The 26,333-nt window shown below is 37.1% G+C and overlaps 1 long non-coding RNA gene across 1 annotated transcript; it reads left to right on the top strand.

Moving 5' to 3' along the window:
- Nucleotides 1–1,936: 1,936 nt before the first annotated feature.
- On the top strand, nucleotides 1,937–15,240 carry LOC121729669. Its single transcript, XR_006035992.1, has 3 exons — nucleotides 1,937–1,947; nucleotides 4,083–4,084; nucleotides 15,138–15,240. It is a non-coding gene; the product is annotated as an uncharacterized LOC121729669 (long non-coding RNA).
- Nucleotides 15,241–26,333: the final 11,093 nt, after the last annotated feature.

Genomic DNA, 26,333 nt, shown 5'->3' with positions numbered 1-26,333 from the left:
AGGTTAAAAAAGCAATGAAATCACCCAATCCTAGTTTAATTCAACAACACCTGGACAAACAAGTCCGGTACATTGTCACGTCAGCGAGCGCCGACGGGAGAAAAATGAAAGGAATTTTCACAGCTTTAAAAGGTTTTCCCGTTGTTTGCGACATTTTCGGTGTTTTTCCGCCGGATTATCCTGTAATGTTAGTAACTAAGTGCCCCCTAATACTATTTCACGAGCTACTCAAGATGTAGATTAACGTAAGCGGTTTAGGTGAAGTCATCTGAATCGTTGGGCTTCGTTTATGTAACTACTAACTAGGCAGTAGGCGGTTTGTAAAATGTACAGGCGTCATTGTTTTTTTTTTAATATGAAATAAGGGGGCAAACGAGCAAACGAGTCACCTGATGGTAAGCAACTTCCGTCGCCCATGGACACTCGCAGCATCAGAAGAGCTGCAAGTGTGTTGCCGGCCTTTTAAGAGGGAATAGGGTAATAGGGGAGGGTAGGGAAGGGAAGGGAATAGGGGAGGGTAGGGAAGGGAATAGGGTAGGGGATTGGGCTTCCGGTAAACTCACTCACTCGGCGAAACACAGCGAAAGCGCTGTTTTCTTTGAGTTCGTGGTATTTCACCGGTCGAGCCGGCCCATTCGTGCCGAAGCATGGCTCTACCACGAAACAAAATTGTGTTAATCTTTGGTCATGGTAGTGTAGTAATGTCTTTATTTTATAATGTAAATAATTGGAGATAATAATTTTAACCCGTCAATCTCCAAGCGGCAGCCTGCTGCCGCATAACAATTTAAAATCTATTGTGATTTGTGTCTGCGATACCCACGATGGAGGTGTTAAATAAAAATGTACTTTTATAGTCATTGTGATAATAATCTGGGGTCAAGTATTACACCAAATAGAAGCCAAAAATCTTTTGGCATGGTAATATGTCGTTCTACTGGGTGAACCCTAAAAGATATGCTGCAACGTCATTTTATAATTTAAAAGTCATGAAAGATTCGTAATATGTAGACAAATTCGAGTATGTGGTAATATTATACTATTCTCGTAAGTCGTTAATTAACATACAGCATATTATAATACAAATATTAAGAAAAATTAAGTCAACCCAGCAACTTTTTGTTGTAAAGAACCACGTACACTCACAAACGTGACGTGATAGTCAGTTTAGGGAAGAAAATTGTTCTTTTCATCCTCATGTTAACGAGGAAAAAATGGTATCAGCATGAAAAATTAAGAAAAAGTTCAAGTCACAAGCTGTGGCGATTTTGAGTAATCAAATTTAAGTAGGTAGTCATGCTATGCACATTTATGAAAACACGGCCTTTAAAGTTAAAGTAAAACTTTTAAATATTTTTTTTTGCTTAATAGATACGAATAACCTGCATTAGATTATACTTCCACTTTTTATCATGCTTCAATTAATGTTTACACCAATTTCTGTGAAATAAAAATTTGTCTCAGGATCAATTCAGACTGCAACATTTCTAAATTTCTATGGATTTGACAGACTTCAATTGCGTGAGAAGTCATACAAGTCTGTCAATTCGACACAAATATAGAAATGCATCTACGCGTCGTGTTGCGGTCTGAATTGACCATTAGGTCTCAAGTTTCACAATCTCTATGTTAGAGAAGGAGTAATGGTCAAAATCAAAATATTTATTTCTAAATAGATTAACTTTTAGAACGTCGCGTTTACATGGGGCCTACCACCGTTTCGGGATCAATTTCTATCTTTTAGGACTGTGGGCTATGTGGCGGGGAATATGTTTTTTATTTTATTTTTTATTTTAAATTAAGTCACGTGACCTTTCTCAAATCCTACCCGCTTCCGCTCCTCCCCTCGACCACGGCCGTAAGACATCACGTCCGTGAAGTGGCGAAGTTGAGGGAGCCCGACCGCGGACTTCCGTTATTAGTTTCAGCGGCAAACACCAGTCTTATGTATATTAGTACCTGGAATACTTAAAACATTTTCGAAGAAAGAGAACAGGAAATTGACTTCATGAGCTGTTCTTTAAAAATACGTGCGGCACTCGGGGACTGCCGCGGTGAAGTTATTGCATAGCATTTTTTATCAACTCACCGAACCTAAACTGAAACGACATTAGACGAATGTTAGGTTAGGTTAGGTTTTTCGTTACGAAATTTCTTGATTCGGTCGCTGCGCTCAGAGCCATGCAATAGCTTAAAAGAAGTCATACAACGATAATAATATAAATAAAAGTTCATGAGTACAGATTTGAAACAAAAGATCCAGATATTTTTGTTTGAAAGATGATCATACTCGATAATGAGTATGTTTTAGCTATAGTTTATCATCCGCCCGCTCAGTACTGAAAAAAGTAAGTTCGATCTAAGTACCCAATTTTTTTTAAACGGGGTTATTTTTAAACTTAATTTAATAACGTTAAATTCTTTTAACGTTTTTAATTAGTTCTTCAGTTACTTTAAAAGGGGAACATTATTCTGTGTATTTATTGTTTTCAGGGTCGAGAAAACAGTAAGGAAATGGAAGAAGTTGTTGTAGGTACCTAGGGAGTAGGGACATTATACTATTTGGATAGAATCTATTTTCGCTTTATTTATTCACTACCGAGAATGATCACACGACAGAATCAGCATTCTGAGAGAGGGAAATGAAAATACGTGTAGTGGAACAACTTTATTTTCGGCGTAGTTTTTCATTGCGGATACGAAAGATACTCAGTTTTGGTAATATTCAAGGAAATTATTTGTTTGTGATTTTTCCTGAAAACCAGTATAAATCTTAGCTTCATCCCTATATCAACATAACAACCTCATTTTCTAAAGGATTCTTTTTTTAGTTCTTCTTTTTTCGGTTTCTTCTTTAAAACGCTATCATGTGGGTGTATCACGTATCACGAAATGGGGGTGTTAGGTTTCTTTTCGTTACGGAATTTATTGATACGGTCGCCGCGCTCAAATCCCGCGATAAAATCTTTACATTAGCATAATAAAAATCGGCCAAGTGCGAGTCAGACTCGCGCACGAAGGGTCCCGTATAGAGCAAAATTAGGCCAAAATTTGTATGTTTTGTATGGGAGCCCCCATTAATTTATTTATTTTTTCAAAATTATTATTAAATATTAAAGTAAATATATAATTAAAGACTTTGAGACAAATTCAAGTACCTACCTGTTGTCATTATTGATATAGAGCAAAAAGGGCCATAAAAAATCACGTTTGTTGTATGGGCCCCTTAAATATTAATTTTCTTTTGATTTTAGAATTTGTTGTTATAGCGGCACCAGAAATACATAATCTGTGAAAATTTCAACTCTCTAGCTGTTACCATTCTTGAGTTACAGCCTGGAGACAGACAGACAGACAGACAGACAGACAGACAGACGGACAGACAACGAAGTCTTAGTAATAGGGTCCCGTTTTTACCCTTTGGGTACGGAACCCTAAAAACTACACACTGTACGCCACTTAAGCCCAATTTTCACTACCCAACAACCTACAAAATATTTCCTTCCATTTAATATGAAAGTTAGAATCTCGTATGCAAAATAGATATCCTATTTCTACATAATCCAGTTTAGCGAAAGTGTAACGCGGTTGCCGACCAAATTGGTGCGAAATCTAACTTCAGCGATACGAGAAATTCTATCAAATTGTTATTTTTCATTTAAATTATGATTTTCCCTATTGGATATTAACAAACATTACATATTTATTGATAGTTGCTAATACATACAGTGTGTTAGTGTAAACACCGTTATCCTTGAAATCATGAAATGAGCCCGTCAAAATGAACAACTTTTTCTATGAGAACAATGCTGGAAACTCAAAAAAATCCGTCTTCATAAAATTGGCAATTTGTATGGGTTCATAAAAAAAGTTGATCATTTTGACGGGCTCATTTGATGGTTTCAAGGATAACGGTGTTTACACTAACACACTACCTATATAACAAGATTACACCCGCAATTGAATTGCGCCAAAACTGGTTTATCGCGCGGGAACCGTACATTTTCCATTAAAATGTATCCTATGTCCTTTCCCGAAACTCAAAGTATCTCCATAGTATAGCCCGCAACTTCGTTATAAAGTCGTAATGTCCTTTCCGGGACATACATTTTCAACATGCAAAATTAAGTACTCACATGCGGTTTTGCTCGATAGTTTTACTCCAAATCGAGTAATAATTACTGTGTGGACCGCAAAACTCACAGCTCGAAGGCTCGCATCGAGCCGCCTGAAGGCTCGAGCCGGCTTGATGGAATTAAATATATCGATTTAGAATAAAACTATCGAGCAATGCTAAATGTGTGGACGAAATCCCGAGCCGCGGGTTTTGCTCGACGCTATTGCTCGATCGAGCAAAACCGTATGTTTTTTTTTTTATGAAATAAGGGGGCAAACGAGCAAACAGGTCACCTGATGGAAAGCAACTTCCGTCGCCCATGGACACTCGCAGCATCAGAAGAGCTGCAAGTGCGTTGCCGGCCTTTTAAGAGGGAATAGGGGAGGGTAGGGAAGGGAAGGGAAAGGAATAGTTGAGGGTAGGGAAGGGAAGGGAAAGGAATAGTTGAGGGTAGGGAAGGGAATAGGGAAGGGGTTAGGGGATTGGGCCTCCGGTAAACTCACTCACTCGGCGAAACACAGCGCAAGCGCTGTTTCACGCCGGTTTTCTGTGAGAACGTGGTATTTATCCGGTCGAGCCAGCCCATTCGTGCCGAAGCATGGCTCTCCCACGTATGTGACTACTTAGCACTGCTTTATTGATGTAATAACTGGTAACAAACATAATATACACCATCATATTTATTATAGTAGTACAAATAGAGTAAAAACATATTTAAAACGCCGGGCTTGACCCGGACAATATACGCACAGGACTAACCCGCTCATATTGTAAAGCTCACTGGGCAGAAATTCTTCACGTCTCTATAACGTGAACGTAAATCGTTCCAGCTTCCCGTTACTTATGTTCAGTAAATAAGCTTCATGTGTGTTTTTGACTTGAATTAGTTTCAGTAAATGTTTCTGAATGAGGTTTAATTTGTGCTTTTATATTGCTTGAATGAGTTTTAGGTTTTTTTACTTGACTAAGAAGCATTCAAAACAAAAAGTAATTGAAGACATACCAGTAAGTAGATGAAGTGGTTTAACTAATATATTTTTGTAACATATGAACAATTACTTTTTTTTTCTTCTTTCTTCATCATACATCACCCTTCTTTTTCTCTTCGCCGTAGTTGGGTAAGTATACTGTCATACAATATGGTCAAAATTTTAAAATAGCAGTTTCGACTGTTTAATCAAAATTATCTTGATGTATATCAATACATCAAGATAATTTTGATTATAAAAATTCTAAGAGAGTATTTTAAAAGTCTTAGTTACATACGAAAATGAGGGTTTGTTTTGCAGTGTCACAAAACTTTTATACGTGTGTAATGTGTATATATAAGATTTGTAAGGCGAAGTTTATGTAGTGATGTGATTACAGTCCGTCCGTCCGTCCCTCCGTCCGCTTATCGAGTTATGTAAAGTGCCTCAGAGATTCACTGAGCGAGCTACGATTACGTTATTAATATTTTATAATATGCTTGGACTTCGTAGTTATATAACAAGGAATAATAAAAATATAAGAAATCATATATTATCTTATAATATTCATTACAAAAACGGATTGAGTCTTGACTCTTGAAATACTCTAAGAGTAATAACATAATTTTGCATTATCAGTAGGTGATTGAGGTTTCGAGGTATAATACCTAATTAGTAGTAACATAAATAGGTACAAAAACCTTGGTAGAGACATAACCACTCCTAACAAGGCTGTTATGATCATAATCAATAACGCCGCCATCTTGTGAAGTCGCATTATACACTCATGGAATGTTAGTATTATTATCAATATAAGATCTAAAGTATTTTAAAGGGCATAGCTACTACGTAACATTTCCTCTAACGTCTACAAAATCCCCATAAGTCTTCAAAGAAGCATAAAGAAAAACACTTCAAACTAACATAATAAAACGCTTTGAACGACTAGAACTTTTAAATTCAAATCGCTACATTTCTCTCCGTTTCAACGTCCTGAAAAGTGCAATTCGGTTGTTAAAAAGGTCAACGAAGGTTTATTTGGGCACTTTTGTGAGTTTATAGACGTTAGGGTCAATTATAGGTCGGCTAACGGTTCGATAATAATAGGGCGAGAGAAATTCTACAATAACTGAAGGGTCTGTGGGGTGAGCATTAATTTTTGTTTCTCGAGACTGTCCAATGTCCGTGTGATAAAGCCATTTTTGGTGTTAGACATATAGCAATACCGAAATAAACATTGTAATTTTTAAATAAGCTAAACGGCTAGTTTACTGTGCAAAGCAAACTTTTTAGTGCATTACAAGATACATAAATATATTAAATTCACAGACTTGCAGCCCGCGGCATAACTGTGCTGCCTATTCCAATTTTGAATGACTCATTTAAAAATGCATCGCAATTTGCATTGTCTCATCTTGTTCTCTCATCATGTCTCCTCATCTCTCATCATGTTACAATAAAAACTGACCTTAACATTGTATAGCGTCATGTTTTCTTGTTCCATTGTTAATGCAGACAAAAAGAAATGCCGAAATGTCTTTCAAAATCTCGTACGTCTTATTGAAACTTTTGTTACCACTGCTTTGAAGGAATATCTACGTAGGATCCAATTTCTTTTGAAATCGTCAAAACCAAAAGTGCGCCTTCCAATATTCGGGGCGATAGATTGCGGCGATTGTTCGGGCGCGTCGGCGCGTGACAAAGTCGCCGTGAAACTTTAATCAAAGGCTCCCAGTACCCGACGGAGATTATTTTTCGCCGAAAACTCACGAATATCTGAATAGATGCTATGTTTATATTATATGTGTACAAATAATAGTTATGTAGCATACATAAAATTGAACAAAAAGCATATTTTATAACATTAAAAAATATTGTTGAAAAAATTGAATTCTAATGGAATAAACTCGATAGTTTCTGATACAGCATTGGTTCAACACTTAAAAGACGTATCGAACAAAAGAGATGTACTATATATTATGTATAACTAAATTTTCATTAACATCGCTTTTAATTACAAAATAATAAATAAAATTAATTGAGAGTAATATTTTGTCCCACAAAAGCATGCAGCGTGCTCTTAACAGTTTCGCAGCTATGTTTCTTGCTGAGTATTTCGGACAAGGGTTCGAAAGGTTGTTATTACTCGGCGAAATTTTGTGTAAAACCATACAGGCCGGTGGCGGTGCCCGCTAAATATGCTAAGCAGTCGCGTAATTTGTGTACTGCCCGAATTGTGGATGCCCAGTCACATTGCAGTCCGATTAGGGGATATTCTTACGAACGGAGAACTACACGATAGAACCGCGGGGCTAAAATGGTCGCTGTGGAAAATCATAATATGAATCATGATAATATGATTAATCTTTTTTAAATCGCAAAATGCAATTCTGCTTGCAATTCATGTCTAGTAACTGGTACTAATTTGACATTTGTCAGTTTGACAGTTAGGTAGAGGAATTGCTAAATGTGACCATTTTAGCCCCGATGCCCCCAGCAGTTTTTCTTGCCATTACGACCTGTGAGACTTTAGGTTCTATCTTCCTACTAAGCCCATGTAAAGTACCTAAATTATTCCTATACAAAATAAAAGTGTTTTTCAAAAATACATAACGATTGACTCTATACTAAGCGATAGTGAACTGTCTATTTATTTATATGGACATTTAAAACATTTTCAGTGTTTAGGAATTGGTTGAAAACCTAAACTTCCTAAACTACAACCACTTTTACGAAACTGTAGCTAATGCGCACCACCAAATTTCTACTCTACTTCAGTATGAACGGACCCTTACATTACTGTCCACAACGACCGCATGTTTCGAGTTGCGTAAATTTAATAAAGCACAACGGTAGATTCAGCGCGATTTAGGTTTTGCTTATTACACGAAAAGTTGGCATATAGCTGAAAACGTCCATAATATACTTTATACTAATATTATAAAAGTGAAAGCATGTATGTGTGTTTTTCTATGTGTTACCTTATCAAGCTTAAATTTATGGACCGATTTTGATGAAATTTGGTTCAGATGGGTCTTCGGAATGGAAAAATATCCCCAAAAAGTGCGCAGTGTCTGCACGATATACGAAATTCGAAGTAAAGATAAACTTCATATTATTTAATTGAAACTTAATGATGAAAAAAAATGTTGTTTTAAAAAATCCATATCAATTAATATCCATACTAATATTATAAATGCGAAGGTGTGTCTGTCTGTCTGAATGTTACCTCTTCACTCCCAAACCGCTGAATCGATTTTGATGGAATTTGGTATGGAGATATGTACCTTCTTTGAGTACGGTTTCCGCGCGATAAACGAGTTTTGGCGCAACGGAGTTGTGGGAGTCACCTAGTATTTTATATTATAATATTCTACTGTTGTGCTAATAAATAATTCTGTTTTTATAATGTACGAGAAAGCTTCTATTATAACTCTTAATACTCTTTAATATCAGAACGAGTAAACCTTCAATTTACTAAAACTATTATATTTCTATTTAAAATATAGCACAAATCTGCTGTAATCGGCTTATAGCAAATCCTCCAACACAGGTTTCCTGTTAAATCTAGATAAAGGTGGTCGCAGACTTGTGGCGTACCGCCCGTCGCACCGCGTATCCGGGCTCTATAATTGCAGGGTACGTCCTGATAAGGAAGTCCAAAAAATATTACGAAAAGTATTGAGGGGGGAAGAGGGTTGCAGTCTGCAGACCAAATCTTACCAAATAATGTGGCGGAGAGCTAATTTTGTACCTTCTTTACTTTGTGGGTTACGTCTCTTGTGAAACGAAGACGGGCAAAACTAAATACTAAATTGTGTGTTACTTAGCTGTAAATTTTTTAAATTTCAAATTATGATGCAATGTGTTAATTTGCTATGATAATAATATTTTGTTAACAGCGTGGAACATAATATTAACAAAAGCGTCTCATAAAAAGAGCGTAGTTTTTAGCGAACACTGTTACGATATTTCTACTGAATTCTTACAGCAAACTCAACATGAACAGTATTAAATGTTGGATAATACTAAGCTATATCGGATATCATTATGACATTTTTACTGACAGCTACAAGCCGTGAACAGTTATAGATCGCGATAGGTCTGCATTCACCCTAAAAGCCAGTAGTGTGAACACGATCGGTGGCTGATTTCGCGTATAAATTGATGTCGGAGCTGCGTGCTGATTCAATAAGAACCTTATATAGATCACAATAAGAATCAAATTCATATTCAATATAAATATTTGAGAAAAACGGCTTAGGTTACGACTCAGCAATAAAGTTAGCTAATTCTTAATTTAACGAATGCCCAAGAAAGACGACACATATGTGGAAGCTTAGCGATTAAAAATAATATTATGTTTCTAGTCTACGTAGAACAGACTAAAACACTTCAGTTTCTTTGATAAAAATTCTTGTTTGAAAATAAAATATATTAACATCGTAATATTTATGATTTATTTATCATAGACAACAGAAATGTTTTTTATTATAACAGTTTTATAATTCACGATTCGCGAATCACGGTACCACTATGTCTATAATTAGAATTTAGAATAGAAGTGAAACTCGTATTTTTGTTTGCATATCAATTATTCTTCTTGCATATAAAATGCTAATAGTTATGTATGTATAAATTTTGCATGCCAACAAAGGCCTATGTGTTGAACCTAATATCAAATATAAGACCTAAATTATTGTAACACACATACGCAAAAATAAATGAATTTGAATTTGAATTTGAATTTGAATTTGAATTTGAATGAATTATAATTATTATTGTAAGTAAAAGTTGCCTTTCCGTTGCCTTAAAATTCATTTACTTAATGCCAAAAATACTATGAATTTTCCACAATAAATACTATTTTTTTATGTAATAAGGGTGCAAACGAGCAAGCGCGTCACCTGATGGAAAGCAACTTCCGTCTCCCATGGACACTCGCAGCATCAGAAGAGCTGCAGGTGCGTTGCCGGCCTCTTAAGAGGGAATAGGTTATACGGGAGGGTAGAGAAGGGAATAGGGGAGGGTAGGGAAAGGAAAAGGGTAGGGGATTGGGCGTCTGGTAAACTCACTCACTCGGCGAAACAAAGCGCAAGCGCTGTTTCACGCCGGATTTCTGTGAGCTCGTGGTATTTCTCCGGTTGAGCCGGCCCATTCGTGCCGAAGCATGGCTAAATGATCAAAACTACCCTATATCCTTTCTCAGGCCTGTATTGCAATACCTAGTTTTATGTAAATCGGTTGAGCAGGTTTAGCGTGTAGAGATAGCAGATAGTTAAACACACTTTCCTACTCGTAAATCTTGTAATATGTATAATTTATGTTTGCAGATTGGAAAGCAAAGAAAAGGGATTAGGTATCATCAAAGGGGATAGTGGAAAGTCTAAAAATACTTGATCTAATCCGCCCTTTCCCTTCCGAAGGTCAATCGATACTCAACGCCTTCGAGAAACTTACTGACCGGCAATGAGATGTCCACTGCCTCAGTAGTCAGGTAGGCTTATTACTTGAAGAGCCTTGTGAAATTTAATTTAAAATATGACGCCCGAACCTCCGCTGCGCCAAAACACTTTTGTATTTATAATATTATGTATTATTATGGATTTGGAGTATTAACCCATCAATCCCCAAGCGGCAGCCGGCTGCCGCATAACAATTGAAAATCTATTGTGTCTGTGATACCCACGATGGAGGTTTGAAGACATAAAAATCATACCAAGCTTTATTGTTCAGTTAATCTTATGAAAATGTTACCTGCAGAACAGCAAACGATATTTTGCTATTTTAAACGGAGTGGAAACAAAACAATATGATAATATGCGGTTATGCGTGTGTCGCGGTTGTGTATTCCGCGTATCCCGTGGCTCTGACCAAAGCGGAAAAAACTAGAAGACCGTTTTAGTGGGTATGGTGCAGCCTTCACCGCCCCGGGGAGTCCCACATACCCCAATGTCTCTCTCCAGACTGCCAGGTCGTGCTGCCGGGGGATGCACATTACCCCAACAAAAAAAGGAAATATATGTGTCCCTCGTCATACAGAGATCACTGTGAAAGTAGCAGCGCTGACTTTTGACTTCTAGGTTTCTATGAGAACACCTAACACCATGAATGTTCCCATATATTTTGCACAGTTATAGTTTACATGGTGAAGGAGTGCATCGAGCTAGTATTATTTTGAAATTATGCTTTTATCATACATTTTTTTACCCGACTACGGCGAAGCAAAAAGGAGGGTTATGATTTGGGCATGTATGTTTAATAAATAAAACATTACACACACTACAACACACACACTAGGAAAGATGACAGATTTTTGAGTGACAAGCCTATACATACGCTTGTCACTCAAAAATCTGTCATCTTCTTTTATTTATGGTTGAAGTCTGTTGACAACAAGTTGACAAATTGAAAATGGATTATAGTTTTCTTTTATTGAATCTGAGATACTATTAGACAATGCTTACAGCTGAGTCCCAGAGACAAGAGTTGAAAAAAAATATTAAGATAAAGTCAATATTTTTTTACAAAATATAGTAGTAGTCCTAATGTCGTTGACACTAAGGTCGAATTTCGACCATTGGGCGATCTCTAGTTATACTAATATTACTACTAAATTATTAACGTAAAAAGTGTCCGTCTGTCTGTCTATTACATCTTCACGCCCAAACCGGTGAACCGATTTTGCTAAAATTTGGTATGGAGGTACTTTGATTCCCCGGAAAGGACATAGAATACTTTTTACCCCGGAAAAATGTACGTGTGTCATCTAATAATTCATAAAAAGTAATAATTTCAGCACTACTACTTTTTAGAATGAACTCTACATAACAAACCCTTAAATATTACTTTGGTTTGTTACATTACACCCTGTATAAGATTAATCATAATTTTAGTAAAACAATTGCTTTAACGCTTATTTCAAAGTAACCATAAATAATACGATTTAATATTAACAAAATAAACGTCACCCTCGCCCCGAAGCGTCCAATTTGACAAAACGTCAGAATTTCCTCCCGTTTATGAATGAAAGTAAATTATGATAATTTCAGCAAATTGCTATGAATCATAATTTAAAAACGTCGCTACACGACATCAAACGTAGGCCGTAGCTCGGGATGGTAGGTAATTAAAATGGTTAGGGAGTCTACAATTTGTCCTCCGTTCGTATTCAGAATTGTAGTCACCATGAAATCGTATTTTTGTGGACAGTTTTTCTGCATAACAATTCCTATTAATAATACTATAAGTAAGTATAATAGTTTGTTTGATACTATTAAAGAATAAGTGATTAATTTCAAAAGTTCAAACGGTAAGTATAACATTTCGTACAAAATGTCAAATTTTGTACGAAATACTGTGTCTCGATCTTATGATTGTAATAATTTAGTACTTATTTATAATTTTGTACTCTACAGAATTATCATAAGTCAAAAACATTTATTTTAAAATACACCTCACCTTTTAATATAATATGTACGTAACTGTATTTATACTATTTAACACAAGTAAATAATTTCAGCTTAAGTATTTCGTGTAGACACGTGTTTAACACACCCCGACAACTTTCTACATTCAACAGCCAACAATAATAAGATCATGAATACGAAGTTGCTCGCCTGAATCACATTCGACTTAATATTCCATTGAATTTCATTAAATTACAACAAATCGCCCGCGCCCAATTTACTATAGAAAGTTAATGACGTGTAAAAATAAGTAATATAATTCCTTTATATAAAATATAATATTATAAATACTTATAATATATTGTATAAATTGATTCAGTAGCAGATAACGGACCTAGCAGATGGATGCCGTATCTGCTACTGAATTATTTTCCAAATTACATAATTTGGTCGTGTTTATAACGTCAATCCAGCCATATAATAGCTCTTATGGTCCGAACTATTTGAATCACAAAAAAGTAAACGTGTATGAAATTAAAAAAGCAACACAGTCCGTTAAAAACACAAAATATGCAGTCACTACACACATTATAACATTTTTGAATACATACTTAGGTATTAATTTTGTCGTACCTGTGGTTTAGCAATTTATGGATACTTAGCTCCTTCTTCTACATAATATATTATGTAATTATTCATTCAATATTAAGGCCCTATAAAGTTGCCTACATGATGGCTAGCTTATTCGGAGGTTTGTTGCTAATTTTACCATCTTGTGTCCTATCCTGGGACTCAAAGTTTCTCCATATCGAACTAATCGATTACGATATCCCTTGAGCGTAAAATAATAACGGATAGATAGAGTGATACACTATTAGTATTAATATCGAATCGATTCTGACATCAAAACTGGGCGGTCACCCATCCACGAGCGGTCTGTGTACTATGTAAGTATGTACACCTCTTTTAAGCAAAATATTAAATTTTACTAGTAAAATAATAAATAAAATTATATCGCGTGAAAACCGTATTTTTCCAGGACAAAAAGTATCCTTGGATGTTCTTTTCCGGAACTTAAAGTATCTCCATACAAAATTTCAGCAAAATCGGCTCAGTGGTTTGGGCGTGAAGAGGTAACAGACAGACACACTTTCGCATTTATAATATTAGTATGGATGTTGATGAGGCGGTCACCCATCCTCTACCTCGCACACCTCGCGTCACTTAATACCAGGTATGTCCTATTAATTACCTGTAATCGATTAGGCCACTTCCCGCTGAATGATCACAGTCTTGATCCCATTGTGTGTCGCTAATGAAATTATATACCTGTCTATTAAATAACGATCTATTTATGTCTATTGTCTGCGGGGCCAAAATGGTCATATTTAGCAATTCCTCTCAATCAATTCAGCAAATGAATTGTCAAAACTGTCAAACTGACAAAATATTATGTCAATGTAGTACAAAAATACAGAAATGAATTGCAAGCAGAGTTACATTTTGCGATTTTAGAAAAATGAATCATATCATGATTCTTCAAAGCGACCATTTTAGCCCCGCTGTACATAAAACGTTTTATATACAGCAGCTAAAATGTAAAAAAAACACAAAACATATTTCCAAAGGCGTCGTCATGATCCACACACGAGTGCTATAATATATTTATAATACATATTATAGCTACCGTATATGAGGCCATTAAGAGGAGTCCACACCGCCCTTTTTTCCATACAAACGTTGTCCCCTGTTTCCTCCCTGGATAATGCTAGTAGAGTTATAATTTTTTTCCTGAATATCTACGGCCACTAATACAATGTCCCTATGTTTTCTTTTTTTTCATAATTTTATTATTAAAAAAGATAAGAACGTTCAAAAACCCAAAAAATGGTCAGATTTTCCGCTGTGTTCAAACATCCAGAAAACAGATTTGGCTAGATTATACAAAAAAAATAAAACATAGGAACACAGCTCAAGTATTTCTTTAATCTTTAATGAAAAAATTACTTAAACCGGTTAAGTTTTGGAAAAGGAATCAGGGGACAACGAATTGTTGATTTTCTGGATTTTCTGCAGTTGTCTCTACCGCGTTCTGCGGTATAGGCTTGAGGTAAGGGAGACAGCTATAGATATTACACGTACTTTTTTTTTATTTCTCTAGCCCCTGGTGTATCCTCTTAATGCTGTAAAAACTTTTGTATAATGGTGTCCGTACTCCGTAGCCAAGCTTTGGTTCGCACTTCAGAGGGGCAGGTTTGATATTATAATATTATAGATAGTCCAATGGTGTTTACTGCCATTTTTTTTATGTGATAAGGGGGCAAACGAGCAAACGGGTCACCTGATGGAAAGCAACTTCCGTCGCCCATGGACACTCGCAGGATCAGAAGAGCTGCAGGTGCGTTTCCGGCCTTTTAAGAGGGAATAGGGTAATAGGGGAGAGTAGGGATGCGAAGGGAAGGGAATAGGGGAGGGTAGGGATGAGAAGGGAAGGGAGTAGGGGAGGGTAGGGAAGGGAATAGGGTAGGGGATTGGGTTGTTGTTGACTCACATTCTATTCCTGCCGATAGCAGTTGCTAAACTTTTGGTAATAATAATCAGCAAGGCTCAGTTCATATTATGCTTTATAGGCCGGGTCTCTAGGCACTTTGTTTTATCTGTGTGTATTGATCAGGTGTACAGGTCGCACCAGATTCGAGGCTTCTTTAGATTTGACGCTCTATAACAGAAGGAAACACTGTCACACTCATTTCAAAGCGGTGACCCGCTTGCTCGTTTACCCCCTTATTTCATTAAAAAAAAGCAACTACCCTCGCCCTTAAAACTCGCAAAATTAGAAGAGTTTCAGGTGCGTAGCCAGCCTTTTAAGAGGGAATACGCTCTCCTCTTGAAGGTTTGCAGATCGTATTTATCCGGAAATAGTACTGGTGATAGTTCGTTCCAGATTTTTACAGTGCGCGAAATAACGGGTACGCGAAAAACGCACGGTGGAAGACTGCCACTCATCAAGGTAATAAGGATCGTATATTTTTCACGTGGAACATGGCAAAAAGTTGCAGGAGGTATGATTCCGAACAATTCCTCAGTACACAGGTACCAATATCTATAGCTCTCCACGTTTAGCTTCGCCTTCATGCCAAACGAAACAGTTTATATCTTTGGTTTTAAAATCATAAATAGTAAAATTATAGCACTTAAACTTTATAGGACAAGAAAATGTCGACCTTTAGGACAAGGCATAGTCGCTTGCAGATCATAAACAGATATACTTAAGTGTACGATTATTGTCCTGAGTATAGTTTTTGTCTTCATCTTTTTGATCCCTTGCTAATTGTTAAGATGAAGTTCATAATCATATTTCATAATTTGTTTGTCGTCTTTAGTATAATTTGTACTTCTTCGCATTGGTTTTTTAGGCACTTTGTTTCCAGCAAAGTTATTTATATTAAATTGCTTTGCGCGTGTCTTACTATTTAAGTCACTATGATAAGAATCTGAATAATAGTCATCATTTATAATTACGTCAGACAGATCCTTAACGCTGTCACCTGAACAATAGTTGCAGAAGATCAGCTAAAATCTTCTGCATCTAAAATGTTGTATTGAGGTCGTCAAGGATAAATAATCACAATTCACGCATTTGGTTTGATACCTACATTCTATCTTCTGCTTGATTTTCCTGTAGCATAATCGTAAATCATGTTTTTTTTTAATGAAATAAATCGTTTGCAAACGAGCAAACGGGTCACCTGATGGTAAGCAACTTCCGTCGCCCATGGACACTCGCAGCATCAGAAGAGCTGCAAGTGCGTTGCCGGCCTTTTAAGAGGGAATAGGGTAATAGGGGAGGGTAGGGAAGGGAAGGGAATAGTTGAGAGTAAACTACTGGACCAATTTTGATGAAACTTGCAGAATTCCATTATTTAAATAGAATAGAATACATAGTACAACAAAAAAGAATAACCTAAATCGGATCTGTAGACATAAATACATACACAAACTTAAATACATACACTTTTGAAATTTGTCACATTTGTTCAGACGTATTAGCGTCTATATTAGTCAACTAGCTTTTGCCTGCGGCTTAGCTCGCATTAATAAGTATTATTATTAATTAGGTACCTGTCAAAGTCTCAGCCCGATTGGTTTAAAATTGACAAAGTTTAATACAAACTTTCATCCCCTTGGGCGTAAAATTGATCAAAATCCTTTCTTAGCGGACACCTACGTCATAAACATCTACCTGCATGCCAAATTTCAGTGCGATTTGTTCAGTGGTTTGGGCTGTGCGTTGATAAATCACTATGTCATTTTATAATTTTGGTAAATAGTAACTAGTTACCTGGATTATAAAGAGTTGATAGGTAAAAAACACAAAGTACCCACTAAAATAGGGTTCTGTAGGCTCATTCCGATTAGTTTACTAGGTATCTGATTTTAAAAAATGCGTTTTCGAGTTGCTTTTTATCTGAAATACTGTATCAAGTCCAAAAATGCAACCATATTTTTTAACAGATACAGTTACAATATGAAAAATACAATTACAATCACGATATAATTTATCTAGAAAAACGTTATAATTTTGATTGTATAAATACTATCGACTCTATCTTTTGTTATAAACAGTGATAACTAATTTTAGTACATTTATACTATATTTATACTATACTATATAATACAGTGATACTTACTTTTTGTACAACAACGTAGTAATCCTAAATTATACTTTGTTTATGAGAAGTGTCTGATAGTTCTTGTAGATTTTTTTAATACAATAGTGTCACATCTCAAAATAATGCAGTGTTCTAGATTAAAGCGCACTTAAAATCGGTATTATTTTGTAAGATCACCATATTCCAGAAAACCAACCTAGAGTTCACTTCTAAAGGCAAGTTGCAACTTGCAGTACAACGCTGTCTACAAAAAATGAGGCCAAAATTGAACAAAAGGATACAGTCTTTTGGTGGCGCCACGGCCGTAAAAATTGTTATAGAAATACGACTTTTACTGAGTATACAAAACAGATCATTTTACGTTGAATGGTGTTGAAAACTCAATTTTGTAGTATTTGGTAATAATACGCTATTCTTCCAAAGCAGCGATTTATACTACAGAACAAATTCTAATCTGTAGTATGAATCTGCCGAAGGCTCAATCTAGTGTGGCTCCACTATCACGTCCAATAAAATCAGTTCACCCTTCACCAATTCCACAATTGCCCCCAACTCAAACAAAAGAAATAATTCAGATGAGCCTTAATAGCTGGTCGCTATTAGCTCTCGTATTTTATTTTCTTTTCTGAGGCTTCGTTTGAGGTTTTTCGGCTCGACTTTAATTAAAACAAGTCTATTACGTATCGGCGGACAGATCCAAATGTTCTAATTAAAATGATGCAGGGCTTTTTGTGGAGGAACGGCATTGATTTGTATCTGAAATCTCAGGCTGCATTTATATGCGTTCGCGAAAACGCGCGGTTTGGTGGCTACATCGCGGCGAGATTATTATATAAACAAATCGTCGTTGAAGTTCTAACACTACGTAAATATTATGGACATATGACTATTATGACAAATGGCATCAAGAAAATCAGAAGACGCATCATATCAGCCAAGCTATGTCCACACTGCACTTTCATCTTTAATTTTCGCCATCATCTTTTTTATTCAACTTTCGTTTGGCATTCAATAATTGAATGCGTCAAAATCCACCCGCGTTGGAAAGAAAAGTGTCATAGCGTAGCGGGCATGCCTCACGTGCGATGTTGACTGCGCTATTATATAACGCATGCCCTTGATAAACAAAAAAAGCACAGTGTGGCCAAAGCGAGAGTTATACGTGGGAGAGCCATGCTTCGGCACGAATGGGCCGGCTCGACCGGATAAATACCACGTTCTCACAGAAAACCGGCGTGAAACAGCGCTTGCGCTGTGTTTCGCCGAGTGAATGAGTTTACCGGAGGCCCAATCCCCTAACCCCTACCCTATTCCCTTCCCTACCCTCAACTATTCCCTTCCCTTTCCTACCCTCCCCTATTACCCTATTCCCTCTTAAAAGGCCGGCAACGCACTTGCAGCTCTACTGATGCTGCGAGTGTCCATGGGCGACGGAAGTTGCTTTCCATCAGGTGACCCGTTTGCTCGTTTGCCCCCTTATTTCATAAAAAAAAGCTAATAGCTATGTCCACACTGCACTTTAGGGTGATAATACTTTAGGGTGTATGTGTCCCTTATACTATTTTTAGTCTGCTGTATAAGTAGCAGCAGCACATAGAAGTTAAAAGTATGTCTAAGGACTTGGTTGACAAAAGTTGGTGAGAAGGCATACGTGCCTTAAATACCTAGACGGCATCCATACTAATATTATAAATGCGAAAGGTTATCGCCGATATCTCTTCACGCCGAAATCGGTGAAACGATTTTGCTAAAATTTAGTATGGAGATACTTTAAGTCCCGGGAAAGGACATAGGATACTTTTATTCCGGAAACATGAGTGGTTCCCGCGCGATAAACGATTGGGGCTCAACGGGCATCATCTTTTTTTTATGAAATAAGGGGGCAAACGAGCAAACGGGTCACCTGATGGAAAGCAACTTCCGTCGCCCATGGAAACTCGCAGCATCAGAAGAGCTGCAAGTGCGTTGCCGGCCTTTTAAAAGGGAATAGGGTAATAGGGGAGGGTAGGGAAGGGAGGGGAATAGTTGAGGGTAGGGAAGGGAATAGGGTAAGGGTTAGGGGATTGGGCCTCCGGTAAATTCACTCACTCGGCGAAACACAGCGCAAGCGCTGTTTCACGCCGGTTTTCTGTGAGAACGTGGTATTTATCCGGTCGAGCCGGCCCATTCGTGCCGAAGCATGGCTCTCCCACGTATAAATCTCCCATCATCTAGATCAGGGGTTCCCAAACTTATTTTGTCTACCGCCCACTTCGAAGTTCGAGAACAAATTATGTTTTAGCGCCCTCTTCGTTTCAACTTAAAATGCATTCAGATGAAATAAATCACCCCCAAGCCTCTCCTCCTCTCAAAACATAACGCCTCCATTTTTTTCTGGGTTACCTTCCTTAGACCTTCAGCGCCCACAAGGGGGCGTTATCGCCCACTTTGGGAAAGGCTCATCTAGATTCCAGTATTATTGCTAAGATTATTGAAAACTTAAGATAGGCAGGTGCGGTCGGTGAACCGTTATCTCTCAGAACACCTTTCCCTATAAACTTATAAATATTCGGCGCTCAATCAGAATCAATCAGCGCCTAATTAAGTCAGCGTGACGTGGATTGATGACGTCACGGCGTGGCGTCACGGCCGCCGTGTTTGCGCTTTTTCACGTGTCACGCTGTCAGTGGGAATGACATTCGCACAATGTGAATTATTGGCATTGAACTATTATTAATACGTGAAAAGACGGCGCGAACAAATCAAAGGCCGGCAACGCACCTGCAGCTCTTCTGATGTTGCGAGTGTCCATGGGCGACGGTAGTTGCTTACCATCAGGTGACCCGTTTGCTCGTTTGCCCCCTTATTTAATTAAAAAAAAGAAAACTATCTATGCCCCAACTATAACTAGTCATAGAACACGATATGAGATATCACCGTAACAAAAGCGACACTTTTACATGATAGAAGTGACATGTTGAGTTGATGCCAGTCAGCTTCAACTCACAGCGCAAAAAACAAGTTCGCTGTGTCGTTTCTATACGTAGTAATAATAGTTCAATGATTATTGGTTGTTTTAATGTAATTCATTAACAAAATATGAAGCCTGCAACTCTTTTCGCCAAAAGTTTATCGCGTTTCTCTACACCGTACCTACATCTAGGATAAAAATCCTACGTCTTTTCCCGGGCCCAAAAGTATCTCTATACCACATCAGTTCAGTGGTTTGGGCGTGAAAAGGTGATAGACAGACACATTCCCATTTATAATATATTAAGTAAGTATGGATTTTGACAGGGACGGATTCAAAAATTGTCAACGGTTGGTATCAGGGGGCGTAGCTGCCGCCGTATTAATCATGGGCCATGGCTTAATACCCTTCTCGAGGGTTACATTGATACATACATACATAAAACCACCAAAGGTACATTTCTATTCTGCGTCTCATCTATTTACACTAATTACCTATTAGAAGACATTTTATCCTCAACGAGCCTTTATTCAAGCAATAAAGTATCAAAGTCGAAATCGCCTGCGCCAGCTAACCCTCAGAGCCCATAGACGTTTTCTTTATCGCTTTTTAATAGAATCAAAACGAATAGAATTATGACTTATGAGTCGAATGTCGACCATATTTTATCGAACGCTCATGTCAATGTCATACATTTTTGGAGATTCTACAAAGAAGCCATAAAATGTTTTGGCTAAAGGGCCAGCTGTCCGCTCGTTAGTCGCTTCTATTTATTTATTCACAATCATAAAGTATCCAGAGTTTGCCGCCTCAGCGATTTAACCCTTTTTACGTATTTAAGCCCGAAAGATTCCAGTAATTTCGACACCCAAATTAATTATTAAATAATCCAAACAGATGTCGTTTTACGCTGATTAGGCAAAATAAAGGTGGGCCTTTTGCAGACCTTAATCTAGTAAAGCTTTTAAACATTTCGGCTGAGTATTCAACTTATAACGTTATTAACTTATTAGCTATGAAACATTTTAATGTTTAAATTATAAATTAATGTTAAAATTTTTATACTTAGGGTCAATTTATAATAGCGCAGAGTCGAAGCGAAGCGAAGCGAAGCGAAGCGAAGCGAATTCCTAAACACTGAACACAGTAAATTCAACCTTAACTCTAGAGCGTAACGCATACATTACTTATGCGAGGCCAATCAGCGTTGGTCGGGCGCTTATTGCAGGAAAGTGGTCGCCGCGTAGTTTTAACCCGATTATTATCAATTGTTATGACTTAATATGAGTTATTATGAACAAGATGACGTCCGTAAATCCGTTGTACTAAAATTCGTTCATCGCACGGCAACCATACATTGTTCCATGTCCTTTTCCGGGACTCAAAGTATCTCCATAATAATAATACTCCCCACACCGGTTTCGGTGACGGTGGCCGAGTAATTTTATAGTGCCCAAGTGTGTGCGCAGTACACAAGAGCACTCTCTATTCCTTTTTACTCTCATAACCCAGTGGGACGGAAGACCGACACGACTGGCGAGAGGTTAGGCGCAGGAATGGATATCATCTTACTTGTCAGACAATCAGGTGATCAGTCAGCATTGTCCTAACCAAACTTGGAAATAACATGTTTCCAACGCGGGATTCGAACCCACGACCTCCGGAGTCGAGAGCGACGCTCTAACCACTAGACCACGGAGGCGTTAAATCTCCATACCAAACATCAAAAACGGTTCAGCGATTTGATCGTGGAGAGCTATCGATAATAATCGACAGACACTTATAACTGTACAACAAGACGTTATATAATATGCGTAAAGTCTGTTATTTATTGTCTTCGTAAGTTCGTATAAAACTGTATAAAGTAATCTGAGGTCATAATATAACAACACAATGTAACAGATGTTAAAGCCTAAAGCAGCCTCCACACGTTGGCCGTGTTTGCCGAACAGAAGGGGATGGCGCTATACCAGAAAGAAAGACGCAAATAATTCAATCTCTTTTTTTAGTATAGCGCCGTCTTCTTCTGTTCGGCAAACACGGCCAACGTGTAGAGGCTGCTTAAAAGTTTTTAATGGGAAAACTCGTGACGTTCGGGCTCTCGTCCATACAAAAGTGAAATAAATCATCTTTCAGCGCTGCTCCTTTCACAGTGAACTCTCTACAAGTAACACGTACACACCCTAAAGTATTATCACTTATTTTTGTTACACACTGTAGATATTATGTATGTCTTCTTATGCCAGTATTTCTTAGAAAATGATTACCTATTTATTACTGAAGAAAAGACTGGTTTGCTTTAATTAAGTTTAATTGAGAGAGTGATTATAAAATAAAATAATAATGAATAAATAAGGGTTTAGTTTATTTCAGTTCCCTAATATAGTACATATTAACGAGAAAAACATAATAAACAAAATAAACGTTTATAAAATAAAAAAGATATACGTTTATTTTAAAACTATTTAAAAAATTTGCAAAAAAACGATTTATATTAAAAAATCGATTATTTTCTTAAGATAAATCGATTATTTATTAATCGATTTTTTTTTAACTTAAAAAAATCGATCATTTAAAAATCGATTTTTTATCTGCAAAGTCACATCCCTAGTCTAAAGAGTATGAGACGTGTGGCCGGTGGAGCTGTAGTGATCATAGTTTCACAACGTGTAACTATGTTCAAAAATTCATTGATTCTGAGTAGAATCTCGTATTATGACAAACGATAATGGTTTTAGATTCGATAGAGTACCTTCGTAGAAAAGCAAACGATAGCGCGATCTAGAGGTCGCTTAGCGCCATCTATGTTTGGCGAACAACACTAGAAGCTAACTCAGCAAAAGGCAAAGTATGTAGTCCAAAGGTGTGCAATGTGCATGAACATCCAACTAAGTTTGACATTCCAACTGTCACCGTCGTTGCAATGTGCTGAAATACTAATTATTGTACTATCAGAGAAGTTGATTAGGCAGATGGGGGACCTACGTAGTTTGGTCGCGTTATGTCAAACCCAGCCGCAAATAACATTGAATTGACATGATCCGACCAAGTGTGGTTGGTCTGTCACTGGCTAGTCCAGTGACAGACCAGTTCAGTATCAGTTTCCTTGGATATAGAATAGATAAATAATAAAATTAAAATAATAAAATTAAATTATTATAATTAAAATTATAATAATATTATTTTATTATTCATAGCAACGTGTGCGTACGTTAATAATTTAATCACTAGACTGAGCTTTGCTCGGTATTCGATACAACACTATTAAAATGACATTTTCTAAAAATGATTCCTAGCTAGATCGATTTATCGCCCCCGAAACCCCCTATATACAAAATTTCATGAAAATCGTTGGAACCGATTCCGAGATTCCAATTATATTTATACATAATATAAATATACAAGAATTGCTCGTTTAAAGATATAAGATTTATACGCGGGAGAGCCATGCTTCGGCACGAATGGGCCGGCTCGACCGGAGAAATACCACTTTCTCACAGAAAACCGGCGTGAAACAGCGCCTGCGCTGTGTTTCGCCGAGTGAGTGAGTTTACCGGAGGCCCAATCCACTATCCTATTCCCTTCCCTACCCTCTCCTATTCCCTTCCCTTCCCTTCCATCCCTACCCTCCTTTATTACCCTATTCCCTCTAAAAGGCCGGCAACGCACCTGCAGCTCTTCTGATGCTGCGAGTGTCCATGGGCGACGGAAGTTGCTTTCCATCAGGTCACCCGTTTGCTCGTTTGCCCCCTTATTTCATAAAAAAAAAAGATAAATAAAAAATGCATTACAGCAATTAATGCAACATTGCAATGCCATAATTATAACGATGGGCGTACCTTCAATACACAACCTAAGAAAGCCCAAACCTTAATAAAAAATGCATTACAGCAATTAATGCAACATTGCAATGCCATAATTATAACGATGGGCGTACCTTCAATACACAACCTAAGAAAGCCCAAACCATAATATTAAGAATTTAATACTTAGTAAGATATCGTGCTTCAATAATCGCATACAATTAAATTTTTTTTTTTTCGAGAAAACATTTCAAACTTCTTCATAAAAAAATATCGAACGCAATCTGCAGCCTATTGCTTGTTCCCATAAAAAAAATGAAGTCGATCCATCGTTGAGCACAAACACGGGAACCACATTACTCCCTCATTAGTCCCGGCTCAGGAATATCGATATCGACGGTTTATTCGCCAACTTTTTATATTCGTAACTGAAATTGCTCCGATTATTATATTAGTTCCGACTTCTCCGTCTTGATCCCCGAAGTTTTAGTGTTGTTTGTCGAATCGATTTTTACGATTATAGATGAAATTAGATTTATAAGCGAACGTGACGTGAGCCTTTTTATTTGAGCGCGTTTTTCTGATCATCATCAACAGGCCTCTCAGAATTTTAGAGACAAAATTCTTTTCTTAATACTTGGAGATGCAGCTCTATAGCTAATCTCAGACATTATATTTTTTATTAGTTTCTTTTTTATAATTTAAAGGTTAATATCATATTTACTAAGCATGTTTCATTATCATCAAATTGAGTATCATAATATTAATACGCGAATGAAAAACTTTGTAACCCTTTTTACGAAAAATGGGGAAACATAGGTGCATGAAATTTTCACAGTTACTTATAATTTATATGGTGAAGGAGTGCATCGAACTAATATTATTTTGAAATTATGCTTTTATCGTACATTTTTTTAGCAAATAAAATATTACACACACTACAACACACACACATGAGAAATGACAGATTTTTGTAGTGACAAGCCTATACATATTACGAATTATATACTCTTTTATTTATGGTTCAGGTCTGTTGACAACAAGTTGACAAATTGAAAATGGATTATAGTTTTTTTTATTGAATCTGATACTATTAGACAATGCTTACACGGCCAGTCTGAGATCAGCTGAGTCCCAGAGACAAGAGTTGAAAAATATGACAAAGTCAATATTTTTTACAAAACATAGGTAGTAGTCCTAATGTCGTTGAAACTAAGGTCGAATTTCGACCATTGGGCGATCTCTAGTTTAAGTTATTACGGCGAAGCCAGGTTAAATACGACTTTGACAGTCTATTTTAAGCATTGTGTAGGTACAACTAAAGCGCCTAAACTACTTGAATGAAATTTCGATAGGATCATTTAATTTTCTCTACTCCTTTTTTATTATAATTTATAACACGAATATCCAATGGAATATACTTGAAATTTGAAAAACCTTTGTGAAATGATGACTAACCTACTTTTATCTAAAGATAGACATGTAAAGAAATCTCTCGATCATTCGTTCGACCTGAAAAACTCGCGTATGTCAGCTTTATTAGATACGATGCTGAGCAGAGATTCCTCATTAATCAAAGTAATGCGCGCCCTAACGCTAGTGAAAAAACCAATGAGCCATCGCAAGAAATCTATCAGACGAAAAACTTGGAAAATTTCGTACATTTGTACGAAATTTTCCATTATCGTACTACTGCAGTCTACACGCTACTGCGTGACTGGTGAGACATGTTCAATCGAGGACGTGATATTTGGCTATTATATTAGATGAAAAAAAACAATTGATCACTGAGTAAATGTAGCCTAAAGTTAAATAATTATTATTTAACCAACGCATGGACACCGCGCGCGGGAAGAGTAGCGGGCAGCGGCGCGGTGTTTCTTTGATGGCGCACGCCACCGCGCCGGCCGCATAGTATGCTTACCTAGCCGCGTAATTTACTTAGTGATTCATTTATTTAATGGAAAATTCGGGAAAAATTAAGTAAGTACCTAATTTTATTACATAATATAATGAGAATCGAGTACAGAATCTCCTTAAGTATTAAACATGTCTCACCAGTCATGTTGTATAATAGTAATGGTTATAAATGCGGACTTCTATAATAAATGTAATTGTCTCGTCACGCTTCAACATTATTCATTGCATGTCTATCTATCATGTCAGACTATTAGATAAAATAAGCAGAGGAAGAAAATACATAGTTACATCCTCTTTCTACCGCGCGGCAAAACGCATATCGGCTCTTATGTTTTAAACTATTGCTTATACTTTTATCGCGGGCTTGACGCGGCGCGCGGCGACCGAAACATGAAATTCTGAAACGGAAAAACCTAACAGACCCCACTCCGACCGTCGCGTCGGCGTTGCCAGACTTCGGCACGGTGTTTGTGTGCTTGCGACTGCGATGCGA

Source organism: Aricia agestis, chromosome 8 (assembly GCF_905147365.1).
Source record: "Aricia agestis chromosome 8, ilAriAges1.1, whole genome shotgun sequence".
In the NCBI taxonomy this organism is placed as follows: domain Eukaryota; kingdom Metazoa; phylum Arthropoda; class Insecta; order Lepidoptera; family Lycaenidae; genus Aricia; species Aricia agestis.
This window is presented reverse-complemented; position numbering and strand designations above follow the sequence as displayed.